The sequence below is a fragment of the Ixodes scapularis genome, unplaced genomic scaffold (assembly GCF_016920785.2).
Source record: "Ixodes scapularis isolate PalLabHiFi unplaced genomic scaffold, ASM1692078v2 ptg000712l_1__unscaffolded, whole genome shotgun sequence".
Taxonomy (NCBI): Eukaryota; Metazoa; Arthropoda; class Arachnida; order Ixodida; family Ixodidae; genus Ixodes; species Ixodes scapularis.
The window spans coordinates 876,730-890,165 of NW_024610026.1; positions in this window are offsets into that span (position 1 = coordinate 876,730).

Consider the following 13,436-nt stretch of genomic DNA (forward strand, 5'->3'; position numbering starts at 1 on the left):
AATGTGAAAATATGAAGGAATGAGACTTTATGCCCTTTTTCCGTAAGATCGCTCTGGATTATCTGGATATTAACACTTGTGAGACAACCTCAGCTGTATCGCCGTACCGGTGCTCGGATTCGGGACCTGTTCGAAGATCGATAGACCTTTGAGTGCTTTTAGCATAAACTTTTCGTATTCTCTTAGCTTTGTTTGGACGTTGGAATGTCTAAAAATTGTCGCGAAAGGTATGCGTCGGATGTACGGCCTAGGAGAATTTGTTTCAGCCCTAGGTAACTGCATAATCACAGCAACTTTTAGCGAGGAAGCTCCTGCGACCGTTACGTTTTGCACTTATCAACAATTTTACGATATAACTTCAGGCATAAAATATTCGCCTTTTTCCAGCTTTGTTTGAACGTTGGAATATCTGAGAATCGAAGCGAAAGGTATACGACGCGTTAGGGCCTAGGGGAAGTTGTTTCAGCCCTGCGTCACCGAATAACCAAAGCAACTTTTAGCGAGGAAACTCCTGCGATCTTTAACTTTTTGTGCGAATCGACGATTCGATATTCGATCGCTTTTCTTCTTTGTTTCTGTGAGTGCGAAGTGCAGACTTTATTCCAGCTACTAGGGTGACGTTTTATTGAGTGTGGGGATGAATAAATCGTTGCAGGCACCTGCTTCAAAGCTTTTGACTTGCTATAAGAACAACTGTTTTAGTGTATGCATAGATTAACTGCACCCTTTTTCTCTTTTGTAAAATTTATTGCAGCAATACTTTTTTTCATCACGAGTGCATTGCATTAGTCGGTCACTTATTTACTTGTTCTAATTACCTGGATAATATTATTCACATTTGTGTTCATCCCTTGCCTGAAGAGCAGTCTTGTTGAAAAATGTTGACCATTCCTTTCGGTCTCTTCAATAGACTTTTTTGAAAAGTGTGAGCTGCCTATACTTCGTATCATTGTAACTTGGAAAAGGGCGACCGCCACAGCCCCCTCGAGCCAATCAGAGAGACGAAGCGAAGGTTTCTGGCAAATCTGTGCTGACGAGCACTCTGAATGACATGTTGTCATGTGCCTCTCTCCACGTGCGAATTGGCTCACCGAGACTGTAGCTTTTGCCGTTTGCCAATTGTGATGAAACGAATTACGGTAGCTACTATTCTAATTACCCCACGCCTTCATACTGTGAGAATTTGTTCGACAAGAATGTTATGTCCGCCATCACTGTGAACTCGGCTCAGCGCCTATTGAACTGGAATGCTGCATTAGCATTCGATGTGAACTGGGGCCCATTCATGTGCTTTACGCCGAAAAAAAAAAGATGACAGTTGTGTTGCTTGATGGGGATCTGCAAAGGGTCTAGTGTGTCATACGTATAGGGAGTGTCCTGCTATACAACAATGCATCCATATATTAAACTAGATGCTCAGAGCTGTGTTTGTTTTTGCACCCAACAAGTTGCAGCAATAATTATTTCTTACTAGTGTAATATTTATTTTCGGTAGCTGGGCCTGGTTTGTGCTCATTAATGTCCGTGTGCTTATATGTTATCACGTGTGTAGCTTTAAGTATCCTCTCTGTAATGCCTCCAGAGGCTCTTGGAGGGAACAAATTAATAAACAACATTTTCACATCACTGGAGTTAGTTTTCGGGCGCGCCACATGTTCAGGAGAAGTGTAACGAGTGCAGCCCAATGCAACCAGTCTGCCGGTCTGGTATTTCCCAATAACTAATATTGAGGGGTCAGAGATGCGAGTGTCCTCAAAAGGCCCAGCACGTGCCGTGAACATAATTCTTTGTGTAGAGACTCTGAAGACGTAAAGGCGAGCGGAAATATGTTTATCTGGTTAGTGTATCAAATATGATTATTTCCACTTAATTTCATAATTATCGAGTCTTAGAAAATGGTTCCATAACGAGTTCTTTCTGTGACAGCCTCGTGTCAGGCTTCAAGTCGTAGTACCTGTGCTCTTTGTTGCGGATGACACTCCTGGCACGTCAATGTTCAGTTTGGTCAAGTGGCAGCTTTGACCGACAGATGCTATCTTGTAATCGTACGTCATGTGGAGCCACTGATATTTGATACACTGAAGCTGCAGAACTGGCTTCTAATCCGCAAATTTTTCTGGTAGTTCTCTGCGTCAATCCAGCAAGCTCGGGCATGTAGTGCTTACGTGGCTGTGCCTTTTGCTGTAATGTTGACTTGATGGCTGGCAACAGGCAACTGTGTTTGTTTGCTATCCAAGCCATTGCACTTCCATTTCGTAATGGCGATTTTTTCTGCATCCCGCGACCACTGCAACTTGTGTAAGTCTCGTGTGGCAAAGTGAAGTCGGGTGATGCTTGGTGTCCACTTTTGAGAACAACCATTCATTCTATTTCTTCAAGTCACTCAGCGGCATTCTCCGTCAAGGTTGGGAATTGTGTGCTTCATTGCATGGACACAGATAATTGGTGTCAGTAAATTATTAGGTATTGTCCTTCGACGACAACCAACACCAAATCAACTGTCGTTGCATTGCCGCTCACCCGCTTCGTCGTGCTTACCTCCCGCCGAGGTGATGGCGATCCGGAGCTTCGGGGTAATGTCAGCACCAGGGGCAAAGGCCGCCGAAGATAATCCTCAATGTCCTGCGGACGCTCCTCGAGACGTGGTTTAAGGTCGTTCGGCACAAACTCTTGCAGGCCAATTCATTGCTACGGGCACCTCCAGTAGACTGGGTCGGCCTCATGCAGTGGTAGCAGTGGCTTTCGGTCGACCATTCGCAGCACCTCCGTTTTCTTCGGTGTAATTTGTTCAGCGAGAACCTACACTGGCTCTTACCGATGTCGGGAATGCTTCGGCGTTGGGGTGTCTCGTTGAATTGGCATTGAATACTAACGGGTAGCCGGTGGTGGACGTCGTTACTTTGTGGCATAAGTCGCCCTCGGTTCGTCAGATGCCGCTTTGCTCGAAGACATCTTCCGTTGAAATGCCTGTCGAACTTGTTCCGAAACAATCTCGGCAATCAAAATAAAAGCTGGGCAACTAATGGCAGAAAGTAGCTTCCTGATCTCCTCCCGGACAACAATCTGGATGATTTTGCGGATGCCTGGGAGTCTGGCGTCGAAGTTGCAGCTGGATGACTCGAGTGTCGAGACGCTGGGGAGTTGTTGAGAGTTACAGGCTCGGGCCTGCAGTGTACATTCAATGTGGGAAGCCTCGGTGATATGAACCCTTCGATTGCCGTGGGGTTGCGGACAAGGATGCCGAAGGTGCTGTCCCTCACATGAGGAGCATGGGATTCTTAGCTTCTCGTCTTCTGTAGCTCCAGGGTTGGCATGGGTGCTCGATCAGGCGTAAAACATCCTCCACGATGGCAGCGACGCTCTTGTTGGGGCCGTGGCCTGGACAGAATCAGGAATTCGGCCCTCTCTCGTCAATGTTGGCTGATGAACGGGCACTTCAGCTTGATCTTGCAAACTTCCCATGAGGTTGAGGAGGATTCGTGATTCTCAAACATGTGCCTGATAGTTTCTTCCACGCGAAGTATAGGTTCTGCAGGAGCTGGTTGTCTGCAGTCCACCCACTCTGGCGGGCAACACGGTCATATTGTTCAATCCAGCCATCGACATCATCATATCCACGCGTGAAAGGGCGCCGGAGTGTGAGGTGCGACGGGCATGCAAACAGTGGTGGGAGCAGATGCTGTTTGCAGCTGCAGTTTTGTCATTGTTGGCTTAGTCGGCTTCGGATTTTTCTGGCAAAATACCAAATTCCGGTGGTTCGATCCTGCTGGTAGCAGCGACCGACTCGGATTTCAGGTTCTTCGTGGTGTATTTTCGAGGTTCGTCCTTGTGGTACTTGCTCATCTTGCGGTCTTTCTGCTGGTCTCGGGATAAATATTGGTTCACGGCTTGCCAAGGGTTTAAGACGCGGGATAGTCCACCACCCGTGTCCCGTTATCGTGCAACTCGGCTGAGGAGCCGCCGAGGTGCACACAGAGTAAAGGGCCATGGGTAAAGTACCCAGCACCTCCACCAGAACATACGATGAAAGCTGAGCATGGCCTGGAACTTTCCAGAATAGTAAATATTGATAGAAGATAGGACCGGAGCAAGCGCCCGTGACAATATAGCAAAACTGACAGAAGAAAGACCACCCTGACCACTAAAGAAGCTGCATTGCTTTAGTGGCAATCTGTTCGAATAAATTCTCTCCCTCGGGGTTTGGCGACTGCCGTGGGTGAACTGAACTGAAATGGATGTGGGACCATTTTTCTGGTAATGAGCCGCTGCAGACTGTTGTCGCAAAGCGGCGTGAACGGGTGGACTGGGTAGGTAACACGCGCAATGAAATGTCCATACGGCTTGCAATTCGCGTAACGAGTGTTGATGAAACTTTTGTGTCGACGAAGCGTGCGACAGACCAGCGGAATCAATATCAACTGCAACACTTGTGCTCCGTGAAAGTGCACGTTTACGCCGGAACAATTTGGGAAGCAGCACAGCATCATTTAGCATGGCACGGCAACTACCAGCTTCAAGGCAGCTCTCCAGTGCGGCGCACAACCAAAGTGAGCCTTCGGTCATTTGAACGAAGTGGCACTACGATTGCCCTCTGCCAAGCACGACTCACGCAATTTCCGTCACTAAATTGTGTGTCCAAATATATTGCACACGGTTCACCGCAGACCTCGAAGATTCCGATGGTCAACGAGAGCACGAAAACGTCGCCTTAAATTTTATCCTAGCGGTATCCGAATCGATCTAAGGTCCGAACAACGTAGGACAGATTCTTCGGTGGCAACATCCCCGACGGTCATCAGCGAAATGCACACCGTTAATCCGTTTTTTCACGTTATTCCTACGTCAGACACCACGCTGAACTCTGAAGTCGCTTTCGACCGGCCTCATATGACGGCTTCCGCGTCTGAAATCAACTCGCTCGGCTCTTCTCTCTTCCCTCTTCTCTGTTCCTTTCTATTTGTGCGCAATTTTAACCATGTTCAATCATTACCAACTCGCTCAACGAACCACTTTACGACAACCAACAAAGCATCCAACAAGCTCCGGCCCAGGTGGGGCCAGCCGCTGCATGGGCGCTGCCATCTTTCCTGTGACGTCACGCATTTGGTTTGGTCATGTGAAGAGTAGTCAAATTTGCGTACAATGGCAGCCGCCTTATGGGGGTCGCTTTCGAGTGCAGACCGGAACCCCGGTTTATCGATCTAAGCCCCTCTACCTCGTTGCCTTCCACGCAAAAAAACGAGGTTCGATGTCTACCCGCGGGTACACATTTTCGTTGGCTCTATAATGTGATGTTCTGGGAAATTCGATAACCGTGTTGCTGGTTCGAGGTTAGAATGTTCTACGCGCCGAACCTCCTACGTCGATTGTTCCAGAAGCCCACGCATGTGCAGAAGGGGCTCCGGGTGGCAAGCTGCAGTCGGCCTGACGCTAGCGCCAGATTCTGCCTCTTCGCCAACATCGTCTCTGGCTAACGACACGTGTTCGTTTACGCCTTTATTTTGGGCGCAAGTTCACCCGAATAGACGTTCCTCCGTCCTGTTAATTTTGGTTCTTTTGGTCACCACCCGTGACATTCTGTTGGAGGTGTGGGGGAGCACCTTATGTCTCTTCACCGTAACTCTCCGAGGACCCGTTCGCCAAGCCCAACTTCAAGGCGACCATTTGTAGAAGAGACAGGGCCCCGGGCAAGCCAGCGTCTCCGAGGACAACCCCCTGAGTTTGTACCACTGCCCAACAAGACGCAGAAACTACGGAAGCCGATGTTGAACTCCACGGCCCAACAGACGGAAAACCCCCAAGCAGGTTTCAGGTGGCAAAGCTGTCTCGTCTACTTCAACGACGTCATGGTATTCGCAAGCGAATTCGACAAGCACCTGAGACGTCTGCGAGCCATGCTACAGGCTCTCCAGACTGCTGAACCGACTTTAAAGCCGTCAAAATGTCGGTTCGTTTACAGCAAGCTAATATTTCTCGGCCATGTCGTGAGTGCTCAGGGTGTAAGCCCTGACAATGCGAAAACAGCCGCTGTCGCCGAATTTGCGAAGCCATCAGTCAAAAAAGCCATTTGAAGATTTCTTGGGCTGTGCGTTTACTACAGAGGTTTCGCTCGCGAGTTTGCCAAGATTTCTGCATCGCTCCCGCATCTGACGAAGTACAACGTGAACTTGCAGTGAGGGGAGGAGCAAGAACAAGCGTTCAACGAATTGAAGGAAAGACTCTAGTCGCCCCCTATCCTCGCACACTTCGATCCATCAGCAGAAACGGAAGTTCACACGGACGCCAGCAACACCGGACTCGGCGCGGTACTCGTCCAAAGACAAGACGGAGCAGAGAGGGTGATCGCTTATGCAAGCCAAGCGCTGCTCAAAGCAGAACAAAATTATTCAACAACCGACAGGGAATGTCTCGCTGTCGCTTGGGCGTTAACCGAGGGCCGCCCATACCTGTACGGGATCCCGTTCTGCGCTGTCATGGACCACGCAGAGCGTTGTTGTTGGCTCGCCAATCTCAAGGACCCGTCGGGACACCTCACTCGCTGGAGTCATCGATTGCAGGAAACCAACGTAACCATTGAGCATGAGTCTGGCCGCAAGCATAGTGACGCCGACTGCTTGCCTAGGGCCCCGGTGAAATCTCCTCCCGACAGCACCGACGACAAAGATGACGCCTGTTTTCTCGGCGCAGTTATAGATACTGACACTTCAACGAGACGACCCGGAACTTCTCGCCGTGATCGACCGCCTTGAAGGTTAATGAAGTTCAGTTCCGCCAGTCTTGGCCCGAGACTTGTCAAGCTTCGTTCTGCGGCGAGGCCTGCTCTTGAAGAACTTCAGAACCAGCAACCTTGCCTGACTGCTGGCTGTTCCTGCCAGCCTGCGAAACGGAATCTTTCAAGCATGCCACGCCGACCCGACGGCTGGACATCACGGCTACAGCAGGACGCTTGTCCGGAGTCATGACAACTACTACGGCCGAGACTCCCGAAAAGCGTCCATTTGTGCACAAGTTTGTGCCATGACTGCCAACGCCGTAAGAAGCCTCCGACGAAGCCAGCAGGACTCCGGCAGCCGATATCTGTCACGACTACTCCCTCCCAGCGGGTCGGAATGAATTTACTTGGACCGTTTCCAACATCGACGCAAGAGAACCGGTGGATTATCGTCGCTAATGATTATCTTACACGATACGCCGAGACAAAAGCCCTTCCATCGAGAACAGCAGTGGAAGTCGCAACGTTTTTCGTCGAGTCCATTCTCCTTCGACACGGCGCACCTGATGTGCTGATCACAGATCGAGGGTCATCTATCCTAGCACAGCTGTCTCAAGAGGTTCTTCGGCTCAGTCACAGCAGCCATCGACAAAACACCGCTTATCATCCGCAGACCAATGGGCTAACGGAGCGGATCAACAAAACGATCGCCGACATGATATACATGTACGTCGACGTAGAGTGTTGCCGTACGTTATATTTGCATACAACACAGCGGTTAAAGAAACCACAGGAATGGCACCGTTTCAGCTGGTACACTGCCTTACAGTTACCACAATGCTCGACGCCATGCTGCCTCACGTGCCAATCGACGATGGCAACGACGAAGCTCAAAAGATCTCTCAACGCACGGAGGAAGCTCGTCAACTGGCAAGAATTGAGATTCAAGAGCGAGAGCGACTCGACGCACGCTGGTATAACCTTTGTCGCCGGGACGTCCACTTTTAACCCGGAGGTCGAGTATGGGTGTGGACATCTATACAGCGCCGCAGTCTCAGCGAGAAGCTTCTGAAACGGAATTTCGGACCCTACAAGATCATCCAGTGCCTCGACGATCTGAAATACGAAGTTCTTCCCAACGGAATGCGCCCATCTGCAAGACGCCAGCCCCGACCCAATTTGATGCACGTCGTCCGGCTCAAGCCGTATTACGAATGATAGAACTTTGGAACCCCGTCAAAAAGTGACTGTTGCATGCGATTCTCCTGTCCTCTTGTTGTGGATTTGTGTTTTCGTTTTGTGCTGCATCGGGACGATGTGCGTTTTTAAAGGGGGGAGTAATGCCGCGCGCGCAGCTGAGCAAGTAGCTAGCGCGCTCGTGGCTTTACGGTTATCGCGCTTGCCTTTCATGCAAAAAGCCAATGTTTGATGCCTGGCCGCGGGTACACATTTTTGTTGACGCTAATGTGAATTTCTGGTAAATTCGAGAACCATGTTGCTGATTTGAGGTTAGAATATTCTACTTCCAAAAACCCATGCGTGTACAAAAGGGGCTCCACGTGGCAAGCTGCAGTAAGTCTTACGTTAGCGCCGGATTCTGCCTCTTCGCCGACATCGTTGCTCAATTACGACACCTGTTCCTTTAACTTTTGGTTTTGGGCACAAGTTCGCCCATTAAAAGTTTCTCCATCCTGTTTATTTTTAGGTTCTTATGGTCTCCACCCGTGATAATATATTTGAAGTAAAGCTTTTCACACTAACGATGTACACAAAAACGAGTCCAATAAATGTGCTTTATTGGTGTCAACGCGAGAAAGAAAGAAAACTGAGAAATGAAAGTACCTAGGTTTGTACCTCAGGTACAACAGAACTAGCTAGGTACCGTTTTCCAGTTATTTGTATCTAGGTACTTTACAACCCTGGACCTATGTCATTATGCAGAAAGTAGCAAGCATTAACAACACAGCTGAATTTTTTTAAACAGTGCATAAACATATTATTCCTTCATGGGTAATGTGTCACACGTCTTCACAGTTTTTGTAGGTGTCTAAATGCTACAATGCACTAACAGTAATATATGTTGTCTTTATTAGGCAGTTCATAACAAAGAAGCCCCCTTCGACAACTGTTGGGGCGTTCTGGACGGCACGGAACGCCCCATATGCCGTCCATCAAAATACCAAAGACACTATTTTTCCTTATACAAACGGCTGCACGTCCTTAAGAACCAGGCCTTGATGTGTGTCAATGGTATGATATGCCAACTGGACGGACCCTTTGAGGGCAACAGGCATGACGCAGGTAAATTTGGCACTGTTAAATATTGTTTTTTTTTCGTTTAGGTTACTATTGGAATGTTTCAACTTGCAACCACATCCACGCCTTAACCACAGCACTCCAAGATAAAAATCAGAACAAAGTTGGCTCGTACATTGAGGAGTTTTAGGGTCAGTGAGTATAAATCGATACATGTACAGTATAGTTAGGATCTAGAGGTTTCGGTTTTTTTCAATTTTTCCGATTCGACTTGTTTTTTCGACATTTACGCGAAAACAAAAATTAGTGTCTATTACTAATTTAACGGGCATAAAGCAGGCTGAGAAGGGTGAATAGAAAACCAATTCACATCACTTTGTCAAATACGTACGCCACAAAGTTTGTAATTAGGTGTGCGATATGCACATCTAAGTACAAACTAAATCCAGATTCTTTGTTTTTAGTACCGCCGTTTCTAGCCATATTAACGTTACATTCTCCACTTATCACATTCTCTTTGGAGTGTGGCCCCGGCGTGCCAATCCTGTAAAAAAGAGAAAAAAAAGATGCAAATGTGCAAACGCTATACTAGAAATGCTCACTAAAACGTTTGTGACCTCAAAACCTTTTTCTAAAAAAAATTAAATGATATGCAATCCCTTTAACTTCTGCCGAACTAAATGCTTTCAGAAAGCAACTTATTTTGTTCTTGCTATAAAAACGTTTTTTGGTCCCTTTCTTTTGTCTGAAACAAACATTTTCCAGTTGATAAAAGTACCGGTGCGGGGAACAGATCGAAAGCAGATGCTGCTGCAGTATTTGGCTGGGACTCGTATTCTCTTCGAATGAACGTGAATCCCAGCTGGAGACTGATGTAGCACTTATGTCTAATTTGTGCCCTGCGCCGACTTCAGATTGTGTTGTATGGCGGGAGTGTGTGCAGGGGGCCAGGGAAAAACCTGGGAAAGAACGAAGAGGCACCAAGTAGAAGGATCATTGCTGGGGTGTGCGACCGAAAGAGATGTAAACTTCTTTATTCACTCTCGCTCCAGTGCTACCTTTGGCAGGGCTTTGTTTCAGAGATTATGCAAGACAACGTTCACGTCGTCGTGTCACAAAAAGCATGCCAAGTTCATTCTGTAACAAAATCTGTGCAACTACTGCCTTTCACATAATTCATTTATTCATTCATTCATTTGTTTATTTTCTGTGCTCATGAACAGCTTATTGCCTTTGATAATGACGCACAACAAAATGTTTACAGGTTAGTTAAAAAAGATTTAAAAGCTACGGGACTTGGGTTAAAACAATTATCTGCTCCACTGAGGGTATTGTAGAAGTGTTGAATACGGGTCATGGGGCTGGTTGGGATGATGCGATTAACATGTAAAGTTGGAGAAACCCGCAAAGCTCGTCTTGGAGCGTGAATATTAATAGCAGATGTGAGATCTGGGCAATCATTTGATCCATGAATATATTTATACAGGAAAACGAGATCGCGCTCACGCCGTCTAGATCTCAAAGTAGGGCATTTGCACTGTTCCAGCAGTCTTGCATACGAGTAATAAACCCCACGACCAATGTAATGGTCCTAGACAATTCGAAAAAAAACGCTTTTGAACATTTCTAATCATCCCTTGGCTCGTAGAACTATTAGAATTCCAGACTACAGAGAAAAACTCCAACTTGGACCGGATTAACGAGAAATATAACCGTAGATTACAGGTTAACGTAGAGAACTGAAGCGTAATTCTAGAAGTTACTCCCAGCTTTCGTAAAGACTCATTTAGAAAGTTGTTAACATGTACAGTAAAGTATAACGAAGAGTCTGCGTATAGACCAACATCAGGCGTGCATCTACTCTTTGCAGCGGATCATTGCCAAGCTGGTAACAAAAGTTTATTTTTTTTACCATTCTAGAATCTAGATGAAGATATAATAACGGTTTTAGAAGGAGTGAGCGTTAGCATGTTCTGACGACACCAATTGCACACACGCCTAACATCCTCCAATAGTGTGGCAGTGGTGGAACTGCTGCGTCATTTGCGCAAACTGCGCCAAAACAAAAACCCTGCTACATGTTGCTCCAAACGTTGTATTCGTGCACAATTTGCGCCATGTCTTCGTCTAAAGGGAGCTGTTCTCAGAAAAGAAACTGAAAGTGTCTGGCACGTGGCATCCTTGGCGATGTAACTGAAAATTAAGTTGTTTTTTCGGATGCCTAAGTACTATGTGCGAAGAGTGGGGCTGTGCGAATATTCGAATTGTCAAATACTAGTTTCAAATTTTTCACTTCAAAATTAATTGCGATATTCATACTTTTCGAAGTGTTGATCGCGGTGGATTAGCTCCCTGGAGTGTGTTTCTCTCCAGGCACCCATGCACCGCGGGAAAGCGATACCCGCAAGGCTGGCGCTGTGATCTCGCGACTTGCGTCGCAGCAGCGCAGCCGCGCACTTAGGTGAAAAGCACACCTACAAAGTGATATAACGCACGCGCGCGCCTGGTGTAATAGACGAAAAAAGAAAATTGTGTGATTGTTGGTATTTATATATCAGTAAACTCTACAAAATTTAACTGTGGCTTTTTTCCAAGGGTTATGTTAGGCAACGATGTTTTAACAACCTGTGTTCATTACTTGTGCTTGTTTTGTTTTAATTAAGAATTAAAGAAAACATGGTTATATAGCAAGACGATATATAAATCCCCTTAATTAGGTATGATGGGGCTCACTCATAGGTTTAATTTTATGTCAGATCTGTCATTTACTTGTCTTCATAATGTAGGCACTGGACTGTCTGAAACCACGGTCTATAAATATAGGTAGATTAAATTCAACAGAGCTACGAGTTCAGCTGAAGTTTTGTTTACGCGTGGTGTAGCGGTAGCAAAAGGCATGGAGAAATATTTCCATATATTCGGCCGAAACCATTATTCGCTTTGAATTTGCTTCGAAGAAAAAATTCATTATTTGCACATGGCAATGAAGAGTTAATGTTGGTTTTTATGCGAACGGTACTCACATCGATCGCATGAATAGGTAGTGTTACTCGTCATGATCAGTTAGAATAGCTACGTGCTCCGCTTAGCTGGTCTAAGAACAGTAGCAGGTGGAATAGAGCGAGGGTAGCGTGAGACACATTCAAGACAAAAGTGATTGTTTGATGTCAAACTCGCGACAATTTTCTCACCGTGATACAAACCCTACAATCTTTTTTACGTCAAACACAAACCGAAGACACCATGGGTACTCCTAATGATTGAAACGTCTGGAAAATTACCGGCGTATGATCGTTCAATAAATAAATATCTGGAGTGGCCAGGTCCCCTGTAGGTAGGATACCTCTAATAGTCTCCCAATACTCCAACAACTGAAGTTTTTTTTTTTCCTCAGGCTATCTTTTGAACAGATTGTGTAATTTTTTTTTTTTTACATGAAAGCTCAAAATTGTTTTCTACAAAAGTTGGAATCTCTGCTCCAAAACCAGTTCTTCCCTGCTACAAGAGCTGCTCCAAATCACCATTTGTCAGTTCCAGCACTGCGGCGGGGAAGCGTCCATTTTTTTTATTTAACGTTTCCCTATTAGGTACTGACATGACTATGTAATGTAAGATCACAAATGCAGCTGTGTGTATAGTCCAGGTAGACCACAAAATATATCAGGTACTTTTTGAATGTCTTGACAATGTCAATGGTCTGAAACTAACAATAAAGAGATATCTAATCGCCAGCGTGTCGCTGCACCATCTTGTCTGGCGAGACAGCTATATAAAGGATGCTACGATAATAAATAAGGTAGTTTCCACTTGAGAGAGACGTGTGTGTCGAAAGTTCTTACTGTTATGCCCCTTCCACGACACGGTGGCAAGCAGCAGTTGACGTCTTGTCACCTCGCATACAAAGGTTCCACATGGCACTCACACGGTATTGGTGCAAGGTCGTGTACGTTCTGGGCAAACTAATTGCCATGGCAGACGCCTTCTTCCATGCCCTGTTCATAGAGAAGAGCACGAGCAATATCCTGTCAGTAGCGGAAGTCTTTTCCGAAAAGTGCAGTGTACAATCACTGCTCCTTTTGGAGAAAAAATTTAAATTTATTGCGTCAGCGCTTCAAGAACCGGCATATATGTTACATGCTCTTCCAATAAACTTCAGTTGTTAGCAGCACCTTGTTTGTCTACCTTCCATCGTATTTGTGTTTTCCATTTTAGATTAAAAGTATGTACAAACTAGCCAACATACCCATTCTATTGCAATCCTAAAGGTCTTGCCGAGGCCGCCGTGCAACGATTTCCGGACTCCGGTCAAACATTTGTGGAAGTTACCCTCTGACACTTGTGAAGTAAAGAACAGAAAACCAATTTCGCCTGTGTGTCGTAGTTGTGTGAAAACAAAGATAAATATTGGCGTTTCTGGCACCCCTCAACTCACTCCGTCTTTGTGGTCCCACCTGGTCCCCCTCCTACC